Raw genomic sequence first — 7,874 nt, forward strand, 5'->3', positions numbered from 1 at the left:
GCAAAAGGCTAGATCTACAAGTTACATGAAGATCATAAACACAAGTTTTGATCTTTTTAACAAAATAAAGAGATCATAAGCTAGAAACTTAGATCCAACAAAGTAAATGAAGATTCCAAGCTAGAAAGCTTGAATCTTCCATGTTCTTGAAGAATTCAAATCAAAGTTTGAATCTACAAGATGTAATAAGATCAAGAAGCTAAAAAGCTTGATCTTATGATGATGATGATGACGATGTCGTGTATAAGAAGAAGAGAAGAAGAAGAATAAAATTTAAAATTTTACAATTTTTAGAGTGAGAAAGACTAGAGAGAAAATTAGAGAGTAAGTGTGTGTAAAATGTGAATGAGATCAAGTGTAAAATGGATGATCAAGGCTTGTATTTATAGTGTGGTGGTGGTGGTGGTTGTAGTAACCCGAACTTTTCCATGATTATATATTAATTGAAAACTATATTTGCATGGTTAAATGTTTCCAACATATTAAGCAATCAAACTTATTAAGACTTGATTATTTGAAATGAGTTTCATGTAGACAATTGACCACCCAAGTTGACCGGCGATTCACGAACGTTAAAACTTGTAAAAACGACATGACAATATATATATGGATATACATTTAGTTAACATGAGATTATGATAAGTAATTATCTCCATATGTATATTAACAATGAGTTATATACATAAAAATGAGACTACTAAGTTAAGAAACTCGAAACGATATATATAACGATTATCGTTATGACAACGTCTTACTATATACATATGTATCATATTAAGATATTGTTACACTATATTTAACATGATAAAATGATAACTATATATATCATTAAGTATGTTAATAATGAACTACATATGTAAAACAAGACTACTAACTTAAGAATTTTGAATCGAGGCATATATGTAACGATTATCGTTGTAATGACATTTTAATGTATATATATATCATAATAAGATATATTCATACATCATAATATCATGATAATGTAATAATTTAACATCTCATTAGATATAGTAAACAATGGGTTAACAACATTAAATGAGATCGTTAACTTAAAGGTTTCAAAACAACACTTACATGTAACGACTAACGATGACTTAACGACTTAGTTAAAATGTATATATATGTAGTGTATTTAGATGTATTAGTACACTTTTGAAAGACTTCAAGACACATATCAAAGTATTTCTACTTAACAAAAATGCTTACAATTGCATTCTCATTCATTTTCATCAACAATTCTACTCGTATGCAACCGTATTCGTACTCGTACAATACCCAGCTCCTAGACGTATATACTATTGATATATTGTGATGGCCCCGTTAAAACACTTAACGGCTCCGTCACTTGGTCCCACAGCTTGATCGAACTTAAATGAATTTAACAAACGACATTGCATTCTTTTATTTCAAAAGTTTCTCAAAAAGGAAAGCATACCAAAATATGTAGTTTAAAAGTAACCCAACATATTAATAATCCAAAATTGACACAAAACATTGTCAACAACTCACAAGTATTAATTATTAAAAAACTAAATGCTAGCTAAAGTTTCATAAATTGTTTCATTAAAATCTGCCCAAATGCATGCAGACTCTTCTAAACACAGCGGAAGCATCACATAAACTCAAGTAACTGTGAAAACATGCGAGTAAACTGTCAACACAAAGGTTGAGTGAATTATAGGTTTAAATAATTGAATAAACTTTAGACCATAAGATTTAAAAATGTTAGAAAACATTAAACATTATTCCATTATCAATGAGCCACCTGGTAACCACTTAAACCTTTATTTACCCTTGCCAAACACAATAAAAATATACACTGGACAGTGTATCTACAACAAAATACGAAGTACTAAACATTCCGATTATAAATTGCTAGCGCGACTAGCTCGAAATGGGGTTGTCAAACCTGATAGATCTATCCATAGGATTCGCGTTCACCGGTAGAAACTAATGATTACAGTTACCAGACTAGGGAATATTTTTGTCCAACTCACAATGAATAATTTAAATTTAATTGTCACTTGTGTCTAAACGTGAAATAAAACGCATGTAATCACATCCCAAAAATACACTTTGAAAAGTATGCAAAAACGGGACTATAACTCACTTTAATAGTAACGAAGAAACCACACAAATAAAGCAAAAAGTAACAAAGTACAGTGATCAGGAATGATCACAACGCCGACCTATAAATAAAGCAGGTCAATATAAATAACTAACTTAGGTCAAGTCTTAGTATGATAGCTATTGTACATGTTGCAAGTAGTCATAGAACAATACTCAATATGCATCGGTTTGATTGGAACAGCTTACGGACACACACTTTCTATTTTTAGAAAGTTTCTATTTTTAGCAGGTTTCCTTTTTTGAAAAGTTTCTATTTTTGGAAAGTTTCTATTTTTGGAAAGTTTCTATTTTTGGAAAGTTTCCAAATTTAGAAAGTTTCTATTTTAGGAAAGTTTATAAGTTAGGAAAGTTTCCTTAATTAGAAAGTCAACAAAAGTCAACTGAAAGTCAAAGTCAACTGAAAGTCAACTCAAAAGTCAACCTTGGTCAAACATAGTCAACGTAAATTTTAAAAGTGTAAGTTATAATAATAATATAAGTTATAACGTTTATTAAAGTTAAATATGTCTAAGTATGTCATAACATAAGTTTAGTTAAATTAAAATGATTTATTAAAGTTAATAAAAGTTTAAATGATATAATTAATATAACATAAGTATTTAATTAATTAATTACATATTAGTCATAATATAAGTATTATTAATTAATAATAAATTTTAAATCATATCATAAGTATTATTAATTAATAATAAATTATTAATCATATTATAAGTTTCTAATTATAATTATTAAATCATTAATAATTAAATTATAATTAAATAATAACTAAGCCTTATAATAATTAAATAATTAATTAATCCTTATTATAAGTCTTATAATAATAATCTTATAATATAAGTTTAATACTTATCATAAGTATTTTCCATTAATAATAAAAGTATTAGTAATCATAGGTTTAATTAAAATGTTAATTAAATCATAAGTAATAATTAAATGATATAATAGATATATATATCATAAGTCTTAAAATTTAATAATTAATTTTTATATCATAAGTAATTAAATGATAATGAAATTCATTATTTATATCATAAGTTTAATTATTAATCATAAGTTTTAAATCAAAAGTTCATCGGGTCGTATCCTAAGCCCCGGGTGTCGGTTTTCGGCGAGCCTTACATATATCTCCGCCTAAGCAAACCACCCGACACGTTGATACACTCAAGAACACCCTAAGAACAGTCCACAAGTCATGATGTACAGCCATTACACTACTTGGAACTTCAATTCACTCAAAATCGTGTTTTAGACGTAACGGGTGATTCGTGGCTCGGATTGAGATGACCCGAACATAAAAGTTCGCCCCACCATCAGTCCTAACACACTAACACACCCTAATGTCACCAAATATGGTCACAAAGTCGGACCAAACCTGGTTCATACCAATATCACAATTCAATCTTAACAAAATACCACTTTGATCATATTTAGGGCTCTGGGAATCGAAACGACATGAATCCGGAGTCTAAAATTAATGTCTTGATGAGAGGAACTCATCTAGATACTTTATTTTAACTTTTATAACAGTCACAATATCAGAAATACACGAAATAGCTGCTGTCCCAATTTTATCAAACCGAAAACATGTGTTTATGAGTAATTCTATGCATACAAACATCATTACAACAACAAGTAATCATCATACTATTAATATATAATCAAAATACAGAAATATAATGAAAAATCAAAAGTTCTAGGGTTAGGGTTTATACCCTAATCAAGAAACGAGAAGTATAATCGCGTAGAGTGGTGTTAATTGATCCTTGATCCAAGCTATAATAATTGATGAAGATGATGATGTTTGTGTGATGTTTGGCAATGGCCAAGGAGCAAGAAAAGGGAGAAGAGAGCAATTTGATATGTTTAGGTTTAGATAAAAGTGGAATGGAAAAATAGTAATGTTGCAAAAATAAAATAAATGGGAGTATACTCCCCTCCCATCCATTCAGCTGATCCTAGGGGTGGGGTGGGCCCCACTTGGCCCATCTACTTAATTGTTGAAGTACTTATGGCCCGAAAGCCCGAACGAATCCCGAAACGCGAAAACACGCTTACGCGATTAAAAATCCGGAGAGATAACAAACGCGCTACGAAAAATAAATATAAATACCCTATATAATTATATGATCTTAAAATATCATATTTAAAATAATTAGGATTTAAATATCCCAAAAACGCGACTGTTGGTTTGAAAACCGAAAAGATTCGCCGGATAGAAATCCGCGACACGTAGAAACGTATAAATTAAAATATGAATACAATTATTCACATAACACTTAATAATTAATATATTATTATTAATAATATAGGTCATAGAAATGACGTAGCACAATTAATAGTTAACGATCGTTAAATAATTAACTATAAAAGATAACGGAAAAAGTAGGGTCGTGACATATATACACATAATAATTCAGCTCTTAGCAGCCCTAGATAGTCAACAAACGTGTGGAACTAATAATTAGATAACTAGCATGACTTATGAGTAAGGAAACAAAAACAAGAACTCTTTTTAACCCCACTCACCTTCACCACTCACCACCTACTCCATTTCACTTCCAATTTTCTTCCCAATTCTCTCTCAAAACACACACACTCTTCCATGAACGTCTAAGTTACTATTTTTCCAGCAAAAATCATCAAATACAAGCTTTGGTTATTACCTATAATCATCATAAACACTTCCAAGTTTACAAGTTTACTTCCAAGTTTCCTAATCCGTTCCAAGCAATCATCTAAGATCAAGAAACTTTTTTTATTTACAGTAGGTTATCTTTCTAAATCAAGGTAATATTGATATTCAAGCTTTGATTCAATTTCTATAACTATAACTATCTTAATTTGAGTAATAATCTTACTTGAACTTATTTTCGTGTCATGATTCTACTTCAAGAACTTTCAAGCCATCCAAGGATCCTTTGAAGCTAGATCTATTTTTCTCATTTCCAGTAGGTTTATCCATAAAATCCGAGGGAGTAATGATATTCATAACATCATTCGATTCATATATATAAAACTACCTTATTCGAAGGTTTAAGCTTGTAATCACTAGAACATAGTTTAGTTAATTCTAAACTTGTTCGCAAACAAAAGTTAATCCTTCTAACTTGACTTTTAAAATCAACTAAACACATGTTCTATATCTATATGATATGCTAACTTAAATATTTAAAACCTGAAAACATGAAAAACACTGTAAAACCAGATATACGCCGTCGTAGTAACACCGCAGGCTGTTTTGGGTTAGTTAATTAAAAACTATGATAAATTTTGATTTAAAAGTTGTTCTTCTAGGAAAATGATTTTTATTATGAACATGAAACTATATCCAAAAATCATGGTTAAACTCAAAGTGAAAGTATGTTTTTCAAAATGGTCATCAAGACGTCGTTCTTTCGACTGAAATGACTACCTTTACAAAAACGACTTGTAATCTGTATTTCCGACTATAAACCTATAATTTTTTTGTTTTGATTCATAAACTTAAGTTCAATATGAAACCATAGCAACTTGAATCACTCAAAAGGATTTAAAACGAAGAAGTTATGGGTAAAACAAGATTGGATAATTTTACTTGATGTAGCTACGTGAAAATTGGTAACAAATCTATATTAATCATATCCTAGCTAACTTATATTGTATCATACATGTATTCTAATATATTATGTAATCTTGGGATACCATAGACACGTATACAAATGTTTTGACATATCATATCGACCCATGTATATATATTATTTGGAACAACCATAGACACTCTATATGCAGTAATGATTGAGTTAGCTATACAGGGTTGAGGTTGATTCCAAAAATATATATACTTTAAGTTGTGATCTAGCCTGAGATGTGTATACACTGGGTCGTGGATTGATTCAAGATAATATATATCGATTTATTTCTGTACATCTAACTATGGACAACTAGTTATAGGTTACTAACGAGGACAGCTGACTTAATAAACTTAAAACATTAAAACGTATTAAAAATGTTGTAAATATATTTTGAACATACTTGGATATATATGTACATATTTGTTATAGGTTCGTGAATCGACCAGTGGCCAAGTCTTACTTCCCGACGAAGTAAAAATCTGTGAATGTGAGTTATAGTCCCACTTTTAAAATCTATTATTATTTTTGGGATGAGAATACATGCGATTTTATAAATGTTTTACAAAATAGACACAAGTAACCGAAAATACTTTCTATGTTGGATTATCGAACCGAATATGCCCCTTTTTAGCTTGGTAGCCTAAGAATTAGGGAAATGGCCCCTAATTGACGTGAATCCTAAAGATAGATCTATTTGACCCAACAAGACTCATCCGAGTTATGGATGCTTTAGTACTTCGATTTATCATATCCGATGAGAGTCCCGGAATGATGGGGATATTCTATATGCATCTTGTTAAGGTCGGTTACCAGGTGTTCAACATATGAATGATTTTTATCTCTATGCAGTTTGCGAAATGCCTGATATGAGATGTGTTATAAAAATGAAATCGTGTAGTCTATTATTATGATTTGATAATATGTAGGTTAAACCTATAACTCACCAACAATTTTGTTGACGTTTTAAGCATGTTTATTCTCAGGTGATTATTAAGAGCTTCCGCTGTTGCATACTAAATTAAGGACCAGATTTAGAGTCCATGCTTGTATAATATTGTTTAAAAACTGCATTCGAAGATTTATGTTGATGTGTAATATTATTGTAAACCATTATGTAATGGTCGTGTGAAAAACGCTATATTTTAAATTATCATTATTTGATAATCATCGTAATATTTTAAAGGTTATGGTTTGTTTTAAAATCGAATGCAGTCTTTGAAAAATGTATCATATAGAGGTCAAAACCTCGCAACGAAATCAATTAATATGGAACGTTTATAATCAATATGAACGGGACATTTTAGTGGTGGTCTTCCAAAACCGTAGGTACATGGGGGGGACAAGGGGGGCACCTTTTTGCTTTTTGGTTAGTGGTGGTCTAAAGGTGGTGCTTATTGTTAGGATCCCATGCAACATGTATGGTAATGGTGAACAAAAATGCTAGTATGTTGGCTCTTATTAATGGGTATTTGTCTTTCATATTAGTGGGTCATTAACTTATTAAAATTGAGCTAATTAAATGGTTCATTAGCTAGAGTAGGGTGGGCTAAAGTCCAATAAAGTAGAAAGTCCAACAAGACTAACTAGTGTGCATTAGTAAATTACTAAGCGTAATTAAGCAACCAATAAGCCAAGTAATTGTCATTAGAAAATAACAATCAGTATTACGTAGTCATAATATTCCAATTATGACCAAAGTTAAACGTGTACCAAGTACATAGCTCGTTTCAAACGTCAAATGACACCAACGGTCGTAAAAGCATTCGGGGATCAAGTTAAGTGATTAAACACTTAATAGCACGTTGTAAGATGTTAACCAAGGTAATTATCATGAAATAAGTGTAGTGACCCGAACTTTTCCATGTTTATATATATATTAAATGAAATTCATATTTATATGATTAACTATTTCCAACATGTTAAGCAATCAAACTTGTTAAGACTTGATTAATTGAAATAGGTTTCATATAGACAATTGACCACCCAAGTTGACCGGTGATTCACGAACGTTAAAACTTGTAAAAACTATATGATGACATATATATGGATATATATATAGTTAACATTATATTATTATAAGTAAACATATCATTAAGTATATTAACAATGAACTACATATGTAAAAACAAG

This window comes from Rutidosis leptorrhynchoides, chromosome 3 (assembly GCF_046630445.1).
Source record: "Rutidosis leptorrhynchoides isolate AG116_Rl617_1_P2 chromosome 3, CSIRO_AGI_Rlap_v1, whole genome shotgun sequence".
Classification (NCBI taxonomy): Eukaryota; Viridiplantae; Streptophyta; class Magnoliopsida; order Asterales; family Asteraceae; genus Rutidosis; species Rutidosis leptorrhynchoides.